A 17584-nucleotide genomic window follows, 5' to 3' on the forward strand; every position below is an offset into this window, starting at 1 on the left:
GAGGCCTCAGGAAGGGTTTCTCAGAAAAGGTGACCCTTAAGTAGAGGTTCACAGTGACAACATTCAGAGTGATAGTTATGAAAATTTAGGCATGAGAAGCTAGCTCCCATCCTTAAGGGCTACTTTTTTGTGCTTTCATCAGGTTTTCTAAGTATCACCCTCCATGGTTAAAAACCAATTTAAGCAAATATACCATGTTTTTAAAAGTCTCCAGTGGGTTTAGCTTAACAAGGTACCTAACCCACAGGTGGGCCATTATACTGGAATACTTGTAATTTAATTGTATATTTGCTTTAGAGTTGGGAAATTAGACTCTTTCCATAATCTATTCTAAGATAAAAACCATATATACAACAAAATGGTCATTATCTTTGGTTTTTAAAAGGGATTAAAGAGTAAATGCAGTAACTGTTATCTTTTCTGCCTGGGGCAGGGAAGACCCTTCCTCCATCATCATTTCTGTGCCTTCACCAAACACTGGACATCCAGAAACTGCGTCTTCCAAACACAGAGTTTGATTTTCTTCAAGGATTGCGATTTTGGGGGATGATTTCCATTCTTTAAAAGAATCAAAACATTGTGTTGGCCAAATAAAACACTTACAGAAGCTGGATTTGTGCTTTATGGTTGTATCGGTATCCTCCTGTTAGCTGGTGCAAGTAGGGTTGGGGTAGTACTAAGTTCTGAGTCCTGTGAGACGGAATTTCAGTGAGCTATGAGCAGGTGAAGCCAAAAAAGGGATGTAGATACCAGAAAGGCTGTTGAGAGAATCTCATTGCAACCTCAAAAGCATGCAGTTTATATAGCATTTTCACTTAGCCCCTCCACCCTCAACAATCTCTATATGGCAGTCTTCCCTCAACCCACAACTAAGGGCCTTGATCCTCTGTCTGGCCTGCATTCCACCAGACCTCGGAGGTTGCGAGGTTAGGGGTTCTGATGTTCCTCATAGACAAAAAATGAATCTCCTGGTTGGCCACTCCAGGATTCCCTAACTTGGAATATTCAGGGGCTCCTGCCATACAGGGTTATTCTCATGGTATGCTGAAGTTACTGCTATCAGATGCATTTACCATGCACGGATAAATTGTATGGTCACCCTACATAATGTTAATATGATTTCTAGTTGCTGGTCCCCTTTTCACAGAGGTGGAATGAGGCAGGTATGCTGAATGCCCTTGCTATTTCCTATAAAATTAATCACTGAAGCAAAGGCTAAACCTCAGAATGACTCTTAGCCTTCCCTGAATGATCTTTACTGTTGCTGTCAGGGCTTTAACTTGTCAGCACCATCAAAAGCATGATTGATTATTTCCGTATTACAGCTTTCAAAGCCATCCATCCTATTAACTTTAACCTACTCTTATGTCTATATCAAATTTAATTTGTGGTCTATGAGGGAGGCATAGCAATCCTTATTTCAAGGATGTGTTTTTTCATAATCGTCCTTAAATGATACTGAAGTAAAGATAATATAACACGAATTTTTTAAAAGCATATTTTCAGGCAAACATTTTTGGGATATGAAATTGAATGTACTGTGTACTACTTTGCAGGTGGATCCATTTTATTTTTTAAAAGCTTAAAATAACTTATATGCTGAATTATACAGTGTTCCACATTTTTACCAACTTGGAATAAAATATAGAAGACTTTTTTTTTTTTTTTTTTTTTTTTTTTTCAAAAGTTTTTTTTTTTTTTTTTTTTTTTTTTTTTTTTAAAGATGGGGTTTCACTGTGTTGGTCAGGCTGGTCTTGAACTCCTGACCTCAGGTAATCTGCACGCCTTATCCTCCAAAGTGCCTGGATTACAGGCATGAGCCACCACACCTGGCCTTATAGAAGACATTTTAATCAAGTTTGTGAATGAAAAAGTTTGAAGTAAATAATATTTTTAAATGAGATTGAGAATTCTTTAATAGCTTAAAACAATGACTGAAACATAAGATGTAAGTTGAATAGGTCAGAACATTAATTTTTGCATTTAGATTAAAATAGTAGTTATGCAGTTATGCAAGTACAGGAATAAGGAAACAACGTAGTTCATATGAAAAAGATATAATGGTTTTAGTTGAACACAAGATCAGTATAATAATGGCTGTTTAGAATGTCAGTGTATTTACATTTCTAATGGTATGTGAAACTAGATACTCTGAATTACTCCTCCACTAAAAATGAATACAAATAAAAATGCTGGATAAATTATATAAAATATATCTCTAAATGGCAAGAAAACATGAAAATAAAAGACCAAATATTGGCCTGAAAGTGAAAGCAAGAAATCAGAGTGATAAGAGAGCACTTGCTTAGTCCAATTGAGCTTGGATTTTTTTGGTCACTTGCTGATCTAGAGACGAGACAAAGCCCAGAGCCTGCTTTGGGGAAAACAGTTTAGTAGACAATGTCTCCACATAGAGCTGGGACCTCTAAAGACTACTTTCATAGTGTATTGTAGAACTAGAAATATAACTTTTCCCTTGACTACCTCCCAATCCGCAGCAAATCTCAGAAAAAATACCTAGTATTTTATAACCAATAATAATCAGCATTCATGGAAGTTTGCACTTCTAATTTAGATCTATGGGTGGTCCAAAGAAAAGACAAAGATGTAGTTGTAGAATGGTTCCACTATAGTAGCACAAGGCAGAAGCTAGTGCAAGTCCTTTCTGGAGGGATCTTTCTTCAGTGCAAGCCTCGAAGAGTTCAAAAATTTTTAAGAAATTTTAATGACAGTCAAGAATCACAAAACAAATTAAACAAGGCATCATCAATAGAACCAGCCAAAATAGTAGATAACAGAATTAGGCATGTAATAATCTCAGATATTACAGTTGTCAGACAGAATGTAAAATAACCTTTAAAGAAGTGGAAAGTATATTAAGCATATAAAGTATATTAAGCATATAAAAATGTGAATAAATAGCAAATGAATATAAAAATGACAGAAAAGATCTGAAAAAAACTAAATAGTGCTTGAGAAATTAAACATATAATTGGAATTTAAAAATCAGCAAATAGGTTTAATGGCAAATTAGACATAGCCAGAGGAAGAATTAATCAACTGGAAGACAGTTTTGAGCTTTTGGACTGTGACCCACAGAAAGAAATTCACTTATTGACACATGTGTCTGTATATGATACACGTGTATGATTTAAGCCAAAGTGTCTAGGAACTGATCTTATTAGTTCTCTACTAAAGGCGGTGTTCTCTACTATTTTGCTTTTCTTGTTTATTCTTTTTTACTAAAAATGTTGGAACCAACCCAGGAAATTTGTTAAACTATAGTGGGTCATGACCATAGTTTCGAAGAAAACTGATTTTATTAAAATTGAAAATGCATGTACCCTACAACCCAGCACATGTCTACCATAGTTCAGAGCACTTTGTGTGGCACCAAAAAAAGAAAAAATTAAGAAAATGGGGGGAAAAAAACATGGATTGTAGAAAGCATAAGCTGTGGTTTATCTGTATAGTGGATTACTGTAGGGTGGGAGTGATATTAAAAACAGTAAGCAATCAGTGTGTAGACACCATGCAGTTAGTATGGCTGCTGCCCATAAACAGCGAGCCTCAGCTCATACCTATGCATGCCAGGGACTAACAGCCCTTTCTACACCTTTGAAAATGAATGAACTATCAGTTCATGCATCAACAACAGAAAAACAAGTTCTAAAAGATTTTGTGTAGTATGATTCCATTCATATGAACTTCAGAAATTTGGACAAAACTTATATTGTTTAGGGATACAAGTATGTATGTATGTATTTATTTCTGGAGACAGGGTCTGGCCCTGTCACCAAGGCTAGAGTACAGTCACATAATTATAGCTCACTGCACTCTTTAACTCTTAGACTTGAGCAATCCCCCTGCCTCAGCCTCCTTAGTAGCTGGGACTACAGATATGTACCATCATGCCTAGCTTTTTTGTTGTTGTTCTTTTGTAGATATGCAATGTTGTTATGTTGCCCAGGCTGGTCTCAAACTCCTGGGTTCAAGCCATCCTCCTCCTTCAGCCCACCAAAGTGGTGGGATTACAGGTGTGAGCCACTGTGCCTGGACTAAACTATTTTTTAAAAGGCAGGGGTACACACAGAATTAAGAAGAGTTATTACCTCTTAGTGGAGGACAAGAGGGTGGATTAAGAAGGATCACAAAAGGAGCTTCAGAGGTGATAGTCATTTACCTTTTCTTAAAATTGTGGGTACATGAGCATTTCTTTTTAATTATTTATACCTTACTCATTTTATGGTTACTCTTTTGCCTGTTCAACATTTAGTAAAATTAATTTTAAAAAGTCAAGGCAGGATTAACACAGGCAATAAGTCATTTATGCTGATAACCCATTTTTAGAAACTTATTTTTAGTTTTGTGTGCCAAATTTTAAATTTTATGGCCATCAACAAACTGGAATGTGTCCAGAGGAAAACATCCAGGGTGGTGATATAAACCACCAACCTGGTCTTGAGCCTTTCATTTTTCAAATGCAGATTCACACGCATTCTATTAGTGGTTTTAACTTCCCTGGGTTGGCCTGCTAGTGCTTAATACAAACCTTGTTAACTCCCAGGGTATTGTACTTTTTGCTGCACCAATCAGAAATGTGTTCTAAGAAATTCCACAGATGTTCTTTAGTATGATGATTTGTTAAAGGTTTTGTGTGGGAGGGAGGAGGCATTTAATGCGGTAACTGTAGACCCTATGGCATGTTACTGTATTATACCAAATAATAGCCCAGAAACAAGGGATCTTTCATTGCTGGGATCAAACAAACCCTCTGCTATCCCCAGCTCCCAAAGGCATCACTAGATTCAGGTAGTATCCACTGCAGGGACATACATGGGGAAAATTTAGTTTGGAGCCTTTCAGAGGAAAGATGGGCTCAATCCTGTGGTTTTCTGTTTATGGCAGTGCAGGGATCCAGTTTGTCTGACCAGGGTCTTAGCTTTTTATAAACGAGGAGGGGTAGGCAGATGGCAGCATTTGTCTGGATAATAATTACTTGAGGTAAATGAGTAAATCATCAATTATCAAGAATCTGCAATGTGCCAAATATTAGGTGTTTTCATAAAAATATTCCACTTCATAGGAAACGAAGTGGTCTTACCCATATCTTACAGAGGTGGAATTTAAGGAGGGGTCGCCAAAATTAATATTTGGGAGAGAGAAGAAGGGCAGGAGAGCAAGCTTTCAGCAGTGCAGTGCTAGGGCTGTGGAGTCCTGGCTAAAGGCAGTGTGCAGGGTGGTTAGGAGCACAGATTGCAGCAGGCAGAGCTGGATTTCTATATGGTCTGCCATTTGCTAGCAGGGAGACCTGGGACATATGTTCTTTAATTACCTGTGCCTCTTGCGTCATCAGAAAATAAGGAAAATCCCTATTTCATGAGATTAAGAGAATTAAATGAGTTAACATACATAAAGTACTTTGAACAGTGGCTTGGCACATAGGGCTTTAAAAGTGAAGAGTCTGGTGAAGTTTTTTTCTACATTGGCTTGTAGCAAGTGATTCTCTTGGTCTCTGTGACCCTGTAGCAGAGTCTGTCCTCAGTCTTAAAAGAGTGAGATTTTTATATCCCGTTAGTTTCCCAGCATCCAAACTTGGGTTCTGACACACCCAGAGAGTAGGTGTTGCCTTGATTTACATTCATTAGATCTTCCTCCTCCAGGATCCTGCACCTCCCAGGGCTATAGAGACCTACCAGTGGCAATTTTTAAAAGACATACCAGGTGTACTTATTTCCAAGAACTTGCTTGGCAGATGAGGAAACTGAAGCTCAGGGAGGTTGTGACTGTCCCAAGTTCACATGACAGAAGAGCTAAAATTAGAATGTTTGCTGTTATCTGTATTACCTCTAGAATGTACAGAGGAGAAGGACAGTTTTCCCTTTGAAACCTTAATTTCATACAATATGGATGACCTCACATGTCTTGGTCCACTGTACTATCAAGACTTGGAGGTTCTCTGTGCCCTTTTGGGTTCTAAGATGTGTAGGCTGCTCCCAGCTTTCAAGCTCCACAAGAGCAGCTTACTTCTTCTTTGAGCACCTCTTTCGGCTGCTCCTCTTAATCCAGTTTCCCTCTAAATTGTGTAGGGACTAGACATTCATTGACTCCTTCCATGTGTTTCTTGTAATCTTACCTATTCTTTCCAGTGGCCATTGGCTTCTCACAACACTGACAAGGTTCCTAGTTACTTGCTGCCGCCTCTCTCTTCTTTTGCTGCTTCTTCTCTTTACTTTAATTTCCGTTCTTTATCCTCTTCTCCCCTCTTATGTATTCGTACATGCTGTCACTTGTGTATTTCTACCATTTTTCTTGTAACTTGGGGCAGGATTGAACTCTTGACTTCTGGAGCCATTGCTAGGCAGTGAATGTTCATGATGTGAAGTGACCAAAATCCACAGTACATCTTGTGAGCTGGGCAGTCTTGCCTCTTAGCTTTCTTCTGACTAGGCTGGAACCAAATTGAATGTTATTAAAACAGCATTACAGCCAATATATGCTTTCATCAAGGGGAAGAGTCTACTAAAATCGAGCCAATAATTAGGATGCTTTAATTCTGTACTAAGGCAGGAAATGGTAAGATTTCAAAAACAGGTAAAGTATAATCTATACAACTGCCTGGCTTAAGTGGTGTTTACATTTAAATATTTTTTCTTCAACTTGAAGTGGCTTTATTGTTTATGCTTTTTTTGAACTGAAATAAGGACAATATTCAGAATTAACATACATTATGCAACAGATCAGTTTAAGAAATTAGTTGTTTAAAACATACTTGAACATGCCAACATATTGTATTAACTTTCTATCCAACAGTAGAATATTATTCACTTTCTATGTTTTTTGGCTTTTAAAAATATATGCTAAAAATTTCTACTAGCTCTTGTTTTAAAAAGAGAATGAAGGTCATTATTGCTTGAAATTAATGTTATTTTTTTAAAAAATGAATTCCTTCCTGTGGAGCTTACTTTTTTTAAGTAGGCTGTTTTTAAAATAAGATTTTTTGAGACTATAAAGGGGGAAAAATGGGAAAAAGTATAAAACATCCATGTAGACAACCTTCACCTCAGATTTGTCAGGTCTTTAAAAGCAGTCTTGGAACTTTTATTATTGTCTGGTAGCAGCATTATTGAACAGATGGTTAATTGGAAAAATAAGCTGGATAATCAAATCTGATAAGCTAAGATGGGGTTAACTAGAGCAATCTGTAGTATTTAGAAAAATTGCCAGAGTGATTGGGTAATGGTGACTGCAGTCATTATTTGGGATTTGTTTCTGTTAATACAAAAATACAACTTAAAGTCACAAGTCATTTTGATAAAAATTTTTTTTTCTTTCATTTAGAAAAGAGCCCTCTTCCCACCCCAAACAATCATTTCTTGCAGGGGAGAAGAAGAGAGATTTGTATCAGCTGCCTGCACTGCCAGTCCAGGAAATAACGTGTCAAATTCCTGCTTTATCAGGAACTCTGCCACCCCTGGCCTTCCTCTGGTCCTCATTTATTGAGTTTGCCAGATCCTGTGCTAGGTGGTGGGACCATAATGAAGAAATGGGATGGGATTCCATGGTGCAGTGGGAGAGTAGGTATAAACAAGTAACACAAAACAGTATGGAAACCTCCAAAGAATCCCTATAGTATGTTTAGAGCGACTGTATCTCCTGGAGGATGGTTCACAGCATCTGTTTAATTACCTTTGTAATTTTCTTCACTTAAGTTAAAAACTAGTTAACTTTTTTGATTTTATCTTGATTTTAGAAAGCATCTCTGAGGGGTATACCTATCTTGCCAGAATTCATCTGTAAACTCACTGTGCCTCCAACGAAGCCTTGTACTTACCAAATGATCCAAGTGATAGTAAAGACAGATTTACGATGTCTCTTTTGCAGAATGATTCTACTTGTCTGTTCTTCGGGTTTCTTTCCCTCCCATCATTTCTGTCTGTAGGAATGGTTTCCTCTTAAAACTGTGGCCTAACCTTATGTTTTCTTACAATCACCGGGCCACACCCAGAGCCATACTGTTCTTTTCTCGGGGATTGCTTGATGTAAGCCTTTACATGTCCTGATTTCACATTTTCTGATGTGTGTTCTATTAGTGAAACAGTTTCTACTGCTAATGTGGTTTGTCTTTTAATCTACAGGCCTTTAACAGTGTCTTTCTTTCTTTCCCCGCACCCCTCTCTTTCTTACTGATTCAAATTGGAATAATGGATCTTCAATAATAAAAGACACCTAAATAATATGATGAATACTTATCAAAACTCTGAAGTTGGCTTTCTGAAAATAGCTCTCTTTTGTGTGAAATATTGAAGTGTTATCCAGGAGAAGACGACTTTATGCAAATGATCATCTTATAGCTTATCTACTAAAATTGATAAAATTTGCTTTCCAAACTGCTTTAAACAAAAAATGATTACTTAGCTATTTAAAAAACGATCATATTTCTTTCTTGTCCTATCCCTTCTCTGCCACTCTTCTGATTTCTTACATAACAGTTAAGAAATCGTAAGACTAACAAGAATGCATCTCAATTCTTTATGGTTTATGGATCAGTTTATTAGGCCAAGGGTGGAATGGGGCACGGGTGTGGGAGGAGGTATGGTAGAGAGTATGAACATTTGCTAGTAGCAGCATGGGATAGGTGAATTTACCCAGTATGGGAGACTAGCAGAAGTTTTAACATCAAGTATATCTGAGTTCAAATCAGAGCTCCACCATTTACCAGCCACCTGAACCTAGGAAAGTACAAAATCTGAAATCTTAGTTCCTTCATGTGCAAAATGGAGACTGTAATAAGGTCATGAACCGTGCCTGAACTGAACGTAGAGTGATGCCTGGCACTTATTTGTTGAGTGCCAATTATCACTTTTCAAAGCCAGGAACCGCATCCTGATCAAGTCACTTAATCTTAAACTCAACTTTATATAACCTATATAATGGGAATATTGATGTATTAATATGAAAAAGCTAAAAAAAATTACAGCCATATACAAGCATAAGGGGCTTAATTTCATGAAGTCTTCACAGATATCCACCAGCCATTAGTGGTTTCTCTTGTATGAACTCTGCTGTAGCTTTTTTCCAAGTCTCTTTGTTGTTTACCAAACATTCATTTGATATTGTTACTAGACATTAGTTACATTTCACAAATACTGCAGTTACTGGAATGAAACCCGTATCTTCATCTTTGTAATCCCCATCGTATTTCAAATATGATAAGAGCTTGGTAAAGGTTTATTATATAAATAATTAATTTCAGTATTACCATTGCTCTCTGCTTTGCAAACTAACATAGTTTAATAGCATCATAATGGATTTATTTCCACAGAATATCTACCTTATTGTTTCTGTGATCATATTGCTAACATTTCATCTGGATTTTGTAAAAACCTGATATTTTCCTTACTAATATTGTGTGTTGCTATGTATTTTGATGTCACAGAAGGAAAAAAAACCACATTGAATGTTCCCACTCTTACTAGAGAAACAAAAATTTAGGAGTAGTTTAGAGTTCTGTAATATTTATAGTTTATTTTATGGATACACAGTTATATCACTTATAAAAATGTGCTACCATAGTTTATTTGTAGTTGAATATTTAGAATTTCAGATGAGTTTTCTTTTTTCAATAAAAAGAAATGTGCTTCAAGAAAACACACAGAAAAATATTTTGGGGATCTTGGAATCACAGAGTAGAGAGTAGCTGGTTTCCTCCAAAACTTTTAGACTTTTTGTCAGACCTATAATACTTAAATAACAAGAGCAATAAACTCTTCTCATTTTTACAGTTATAGAAATGCCAATATTGTCTATTTCTCTTCCTTCCTTCCTTTCTTCCTTCCTTCCTTCCTTCCTTCCTTCCTTCCTTCCTTCCTTCCTTCCTCCCTTCCTTCCTTCTTCCTTCCTCCATCCCTCCCTTCCCTCCCTCCCTCCCTCCCTCCTTCCATCCTTCCATCCATCCATCTCCAGTAATGGGTATAAGCAACAATATTGTCTTTTGATTATCTCTCCTGGCGGGCTTAATTTGGAGAAAGGGAACATACCCAACAATTAATCAGCAGTCATTAAAAGACAACTACAAGGAAATGAAGGGTTTGTATTCTGTTGTTTAAAAAAAAAAAAAAGAGCCTCTTGGAAATTGGGATTTATTTTGCTCTTGAGTTATTCTTGAGCATTCTATTTTGCTTGCATTCAGTGTTTAGGAATTGCAATAACCTGATATTGTGCTAACATTAATAACTTCTATTTGCATTGCTATAAACTATTTAATTTAAATAAATTACTTATTACTACATAACAAGTTACCCCATGCCTAGGGACCTAAAACAGTAACTTTTTTTTTTTTTTTTTAAACTCTCACCTAGTTTTTTTGGGTCAGGTATCCAGGAATGTCTTGGTGAGTGGTTTTGATTTTGGATCTTTCATAAGGTTGCAACCCAGGTGTCAGTCCATTTTGTACATAGTCTGCATGAAGGTTTGATTGGGGCAGGAAAATCCACTTCCAAGGTAGTTCACTCATATACCTCGCAAATTTTTGCTGGTTGTTGGCTGGAGGCCTCAGCTCCTCGCCACATGGACCTCATAGGGCTGCTTGAGCGTCTGATGGAAGCAAAATAGAAGCTACCATGTCTTTATGACATCATTCCACAACACTGTGTTGGCTGTACAGGTTACCACTGTTCATTGTAGGAGAATAATACACAAGGGTGTGAAAACCAGGAGGAGAGGATTTCTGGGGGCCATTGTGGAGGCTAGCTACCAAAATAAAAGACTGCTTAATCTTTGGTGCATTTTTATAAGTGTCCAATTAATGTTTGAGTAATCTTAAGTTTTACCAAAAATAATATAATTATTAGTGGGACTTCCAATTTTTATCCTCTCCTTTTCCCCACAATTACATGTCAGTGTTCATTGATTTATGGCCATTTCAAGTATTTATATAATAGAAATCTGTTTTTCAGACATGTGATACTGGGAGTATTATATCTAGGTAAAAGGAATCATTCAGGTTAGCAGGACTTTCACTGAGGATAAGTTCAGAACCACTGTACAACCTGCCGCCATTCTGTAAAACTCTGAATTTATCAAGCCTTCAGCATTTATCTAGCACCACTTATGTGCTAGGCATTGTGAATGCAGGTGTCAGTGCAAAGTGTCTCTGCCCTCAAGAAGAAGCAAACATTTCAAACAGTTGTTGAAGATTATGGGCTGTGAAGTCAATTTGCTTGAGTTCAGTTCTTGCCTCTCCTGTTTATCGCTGTATGACCCTGGGCCAGTTATTTCGATTCTTTTCTAATTATTTCCTTATTACAGATTACCTGCCCCACAGGGTTGTTATAAGAATTCAATGAACAGTACTAGCAAGTACTAAGTGTGAGCCACTTGAGAATACCTGGAGTGACTAGTTTTGATAAGGGAAGTTTCCAGGGGGTGATGAGATCACATTTGAGTGGAGTCTTGGAGAGTAAGTTGGAGATTGGGCAGCACAAAAATTTGGTAAGGCCTACACCTGGCATGCCAACCTGAAGTAGATAGAGGCAGGGAATCTGAAGTGGAGTAAGGCCGTGCATGCCACGTGGCGGCTTCAGGGGAGGCACTGGAGGTGGGCCTGCCTGGACAGCTGCCTCAAGGGATGTGAAGGGGCTCATGGAAAAAACGCAGTGCATGCAATTTCCTGAGACCATCTTCACTTAAACCTGTTGTTTCTCATTGCCTTTGTAGATAGTCCCACGCTTGCCAGATCTCATGTTTGTATTTGTGGTTAGGAACATTTTGTCACTGCAGTTAACTGACAAACAAGAGAAGGTTGAACTTTTTGTGGAGACCTTTCAAAAGCAGTAGGATGATAGGATTGGATCTTTTGGTTTGTTTGTTTCTATAAAGTGACCTGGTGAAGAGTGAACAATGAGTTGAGTAGTTAGGAGGTTATAGGAATCGACAGGGGGCTAGGGAGCGGGGCAGGTACACCAGAGCCCAAGCCTGGACTTTTGCCAAGCTTGGCCTTTCCCAGAGATATCCTGAGCACATTACAGTCCCAGGGTACCCGCAGAACTGCCCCCTGCCCTTCCCGCACCACTCATCTCAAAGTGAATTTTGCAATTATAAAAATCTAAGAAGGAGAGATTTTACTTTCTGCATATATGTTAGTGTCAGTTTGAATTACATATGAGAGAATAAGCACCATCATCTTTTTGGCCTTTAAATCTCTAGCTCTAATGACAACTAGACAAAGAAGATAATGATATGTCAGTTTCAGAAACTCATTCTCAACTGTCCACTTCCCATTCTCAAAAGTTTTTCTTGAAAACACAACTAAAAAGAGAGATGAGGCTTTAGTGAAGAAAAATTGGTTAGGAAGAGGTTTTGATTTATTTAACTAAGAATACTTTTGGCAGCTAGGCTAGATTCCAGACAGCTCCCAGGCCCAAGGATGGGAATTCGGGTGGTTGTTAGTCTATTTAACCTCTTCTTACTTGGCTTTGAATTTGTCACCCAGCCCTCTTTCCCAGCAGGGTTAACCCTTCCTTGCTTTTTGGATGACACCTTCCATAGACAAGCTCTTTTGCCAAGTACTATCACCCTCAGATGTGTCTGCTTCTTCTAGCTTCTTTAGGAAGTAGGTAGGTCTACTTGAAGCCAGAAGACTCTAACCCAACATCTGATATAAGAAGACGCAGTAGAAATTCTGTGATACCTAGCTAGCTTAAATCTGTGTGTTTTTATTAGAACAAAAATGTAACTGCTACTTTCTTTTAAAATTTTGAAGCAGGCACTAATGCACCTTTGTGTTGCAACTGTAACATTATGTAAAAAATAATCAGGAACTGAACAATGAGAACACATGGACACAGGGAGAGGAGCACTACACACTGGGGTCTGTCTGGGGGGAAATAGGTGAGGGACAGCGAGGGTGGGGAGTTGGGGAGAGATAGCATGGGGAGAAATGCCAGATATAGATGAAGGGGAGGAAGGCAGCAAAGCACACTGTCATGTGTGTACCTATGCAACAATCTTGCATGTTCTTCACATGTACCCCAAAACCTAAAATGCAGTTAAAAAAATAATCAGAAATGCATTGGCATTTTAATAACAACTATTAAGTTATATGAAGTGTGAGTGTAGTAACCAGCTTTGGAGACAAAGTCTTCATTCAGGGATATAGCAGCTGTGCAGGGAGAGCCAGCTCTGAAAGGGGAAACTTTGGATTAACTTCTCCCTTCCTCAGTGGTGTTTGAAATATGTATGTTTTCTTACATTTGCATCAGATTTGGGGTCTGCCAGTTTTTTCTCCTTATGCTCTAATTTGATATTTCATATTATTTTGTGACTAAAAATTTACAGATTTTAACATTTGGGGGTAGTATTTTCTATTCATATAATACAAGTAGTTTGATGTCTGGATAGATTTTTTTTTTTTTTTTTTAATGGTTGATGGAAGCTGGTCTTGTTGCTAAAGTAAATCTTTCTATAAATAAATGCAGAAACATCTGTGAAGGGCATAGTCTGAATGTGGCAGACATATGAATTGCATCAATTCCCATCTTGTGGCCAAGATTTGTTCCTTGGACTTTCTTTATAGCTAATGTTGTGGCAAAGTTTCACATTCTCAGAGCATTAGGCAATAAAATGGTCAAAAGAAATGCTGCCAAGTTACCGTCTTTCTTAGGTTATTCAGTAGAAGGAATTTGTACTTACCAAGGAAAAGTGCAGTGTGTTTTTGTTTTTATTTTTTAGGACTGAAGACCTGAGAGGTCTCCTTCAACTTCAGTTTTAGCCCCGGCTTTAGTCAGTTTTCCAAATGTATAATTGCTTTCAAGAAATTAGTGTGGTATCACAGAGAGCTGGGGTCAGTAGAAAAAGAAGACACAAAGTCTCTCCTAGAATTCCATGGGCCCATCAAATGACCTTTTATAGAAACAACTGAAATTCCTCTTTCAAAAGCACAAAAATGCTAATTGAAACCAAACAGAAAACAAACCCTCCCCACAAGGACTACAATTCAGATGGCTAAGAGGGAAAGTGGGGACAGGGGAGGAAAATTCTTGGGAAAATTATTTGAAGCCATACCCTTGTGTTTTGCTCTTTGTTGAGTGTAAGTTAAAATGGAATGATTTAGGATTTCTAAGATAAAAATTCAGCCAGCACTGTAAGAACCCTGTGTACCTTTGCAGGTACCTGTGTAGATCCTCCTAGAATACCTGTGTGGTGCCGTCCTTCCTCAAGACTACCTCGTACTCACTGGCTCAGAGACTCCCGCATGCTGAGGTGAGTGGTGCGGAGGTGTACTCCTCACATGCATTACATTCGAGAAGAGTGCACTTTCAGTGACTTTTTAAAAAACCTTCAAAAGTTTCAGGACACTTTTATAGATCGTGTTTATTAGTAAACTCTTAAGAATCATCATTTGTAAGCCCTTTATTTAGAGAAGGACTGAGTATAGTTGGTGATACTATCTGTTGCTACTGCAATATAACTCCTAGGTCCAAATTTGGGTTGACACTAAAAGCATCATAAAACATGCCTTAGGTTTCAGATTTGGAGTCTGAAGCAAAATACTTCAAAGCTGTATGTCACCACTCTTGGGCTTTCTGAGCACAATTCTAATGCTATAAATTGGCAGCCTCTTTTAAAGCAGAGAAGTAATTCTAATAGTGAAAAGTTAGAAAATCTTGATGGCTAACTAGTTTTTCAGACTTTTCTCTATAATAATCTTGATAAGTCTGAAAAATCCTATAGCTTGTGTTTCTGTTTCTTTAATAATGTCTGTTATTGCTTCATTAAGTCAAGGGGGGGACACAAAAATCTCCTTAGGTCAGAATATGCAGCTAAATTACATCTCAGTTTTAGAATGCTTGCTGTATGTCATCTTTTGTCTCTTGAGTATTTAAATGACTTATTGGTCCCAGGAGGGAAAATAATTTGACCTTGTTTGTAGTAGTTAAATCACTTATGCATAAATTGTTCACACTCTACAGGTGAATAAACTCTGTAAGGGCCCCAGCCAGCCTGATGTCTCATAAATTCCTTAATCTCTCATTTCCAAACGTTATGTGCGTGCATTTTAAACTAGATTATGGATCTCAAAGGACTCACATAAACTGATTTCCCCCGAAATAAAAAACTTTAACTTTACAGCCTTTTAATAATTCCTAGATTGTATGAAGAGGCTGGACTGCTAAAACCACAAATCCATATCCTCACCGGTTCAGTTGCTCTTTTGTAGACCCTGCTATGTTGCTTGCAGCATTAGCAAAAACTATGACTAGAAGGCCACGGATGTTGAAAGTAAAAAGATAGCCTGATTCTTATAAGGCAATTTTGTTATATCCATGTGAGAGCCAAAAAGGCCTTTTTTAGACCCTATTTTTAAGGTACTGCCATTTGTAATATGGTCTAAAAAAGAAAAGCATAAGAAAAAAAAATGTGCTAGGTAATACAGCTGACTAAAGTTCTCTCTGATGGTCACTTAAATTTTACTTTTGGCCACCATTACTGATGAAGCTATGCTATAAAGCTTTCTTTTATACATTAATTGTTTTTTATTAAGGAGGATCTATGAGTAAGTTATACTAAGAGGAACTGTGGTTCAGGGTTAATGTTTGGGGATTTTGTGTATTTGGGTTTGAACATTTTAGTTATTTTGTTTTTCTGGATCATTAGTCGTTATCCGCTAATACAGGTGGGGTTGTATGAGTTGCCTGGAGTTTGCTGCTGAAGAGTTTTTATTTTTTTGCAGTTTCTTTTCTTTTTTTTTTTTTTTTATCCCATGTTGTTGTTTAATGGCGCGTTTTGTGCTCACCGCAACCTCCGCCTCCCGGGTTCAGGCAATTCTCCTGCCCCAGCCTCCTGAGTAGCTGGGATTACAGGCACGTGCCACCATGCCCAGCTAATTTTTTGTATTTTTAGTAGAGACGGGGTTTCACCATGTTGACCAGGATGGTCTCGATCTCTTGACCTCGTGATCCACCCTCCTCGGCTTCCCACAGTGCTGGGATTACAGGCTTGAGCCACCGCGCCCGGCCTGCAGTTTCTTTTCAAACATTCAATATTCCCCAGATCAGCAGCCTTTGATCTTTGACTTACAGTGCTAAGAGACTTCTTTAGCTTATTGCTTTGTTTCCCTTTTTTGAATGAAGTGTTATTTTAAAATGTTTTAAATAAATGAAGGGCCTGCCTAGCACTGAGGTATATCTATACCTGAAACTTAGAAAATGTATTTGCCTATGTTGACGACTGAACCCAGTTTACAGCAGAGGGACTTCCCTAAACCTTTCTGAATGAAACATCCAATTTCAGTCATGTTAACTTTGATGGGCAGCAAAACCAGCTTTGAAGTCTTGGTATTGCTACACTGTAAAACTGTCTTAATTTTTTTTTTTTTTTTTTTTTTTGAGACGGAGTTTCACTCGTTACCCAGGCTGGAGTGCAATGGCGCAATCTCGGCTCGGCGCAATCTCGGCTCACCGCAACCTCCGCATCCTGGGTTCAGGCAATTCTCCTGCCTCAGCCTCCTGAGTAGCTGGGATTACAGGCATGTGCCACCATGCCCAGCTGATTTTTTGTATTTTTAGTAGAGACGGGGTTTCACCATGTTGACCAGGATGGTCTCGATCTCTTGACCTCGTGATCCACCCGCCTCGGCCTCCCAAAGTACTGGGATTACAGGCGTGAGCCACCGCGCCCAGCCAGTCTTAATTTTTTTTCATGGAGCTACTTAAAAATTTTAATTTATTGGCTGGGCCCAGTGGCTTACACCTGTAATCCCAGTGCTTTGGGAGGCCAAGGTGGATGGATCATGAGGTCAGGAGTTTGAGACCAGCCTGGCCAACATGGTGAAACCATGTCTCAACTAAAATATGAAAATTAGTCAGGCGTGGTGGTATGTGCTTGTAGTCCCAGCTACTCAGGAGGCTGAGGCAGGAGAATCACTTGAACCTGGGAGGAGGAGGTGAGATCGCGCCACTGCACTCCAGCCTGGGTGACAGAGCAAGAATCCATCTCAAAAAAAAAAAAAAAATTAATTTCTTGCAATCAGCATATCTACTAAATCACATTTTTTCCATAATGATGCTGTTTCTCTTGAGCCGTTTTTCTTTTAGAGCATGTGATGTTAGAGAATAATTCACAAGTTTATCACAAGACACCTTTGTTAGGCTGTGTGAAAAGAAGCTTTAAAGCTCATATTTTGTGTAAATAGACAGATTGGGTAAAACAATAAATTTTACAGATTATTTATTTGCTTCTCTTTCTGTTCTAGATAGGACTACAGTCTTCCCTTATTTCCTCTTTCTGGTACCTTCCCATAAAATGTGTTAGTGAGGGGAAAATAATGATAAACAGGGCTTAGTTCTGTAATAGTTCAAAACTGCCAGTAATTTTCCATAGTTTCTGGAATGAAACATATGGTAGTAATGTACTGTGCCTCTGGTAATGGAAAGTAGTTTAAAAATACTCTCAATGTTTTATATTTTAAAGGGTGTGTGTATGTGTGAGTGTGTGTGTGTTTTCAGGTTATTTTTTCTATCCCGTGTAGGTTTAATGGAATTATTTTTATATGCTTACACCCGTTTGTACGGGTTTAGATGGG

At 38.1% G+C, this 17584-nt stretch overlaps 1 protein-coding gene across 3 annotated transcripts in view; it reads left to right on the forward strand.

Moving 5' to 3' along the window:
- The window catches only part of RASSF8 (Ras association domain family member 8), a 109205-nt gene that overhangs the window by 20888 nt on the left and 70733 nt on the right, over positions 1-17584 (forward strand). Inside the window, exons 1-2 of one of the 3 annotated variants that reach the window (XM_017507033.2) lie at positions 9997-10089; positions 14169-14262. The exons of 1 other annotated variant lie outside the window; for it this stretch is intronic. The gene's annotated coding sequence lies outside the window, so the exon portion shown is untranslated. Of the gene's footprint in view, positions 1-9996; positions 10090-14168; positions 14263-17584 lie in introns of those variants that run through there. One more of the 3 variants, XM_017507032.2, reaches the window with a different exon arrangement.

This window comes from Cebus imitator, unplaced genomic scaffold, assembly GCF_001604975.1.
Source record: "Cebus imitator isolate Cc_AM_T3 unplaced genomic scaffold, Cebus_imitator-1.0 Scaffold367, whole genome shotgun sequence".
Classification (NCBI taxonomy): Eukaryota; Metazoa; Chordata; class Mammalia; order Primates; family Cebidae; genus Cebus; species Cebus imitator.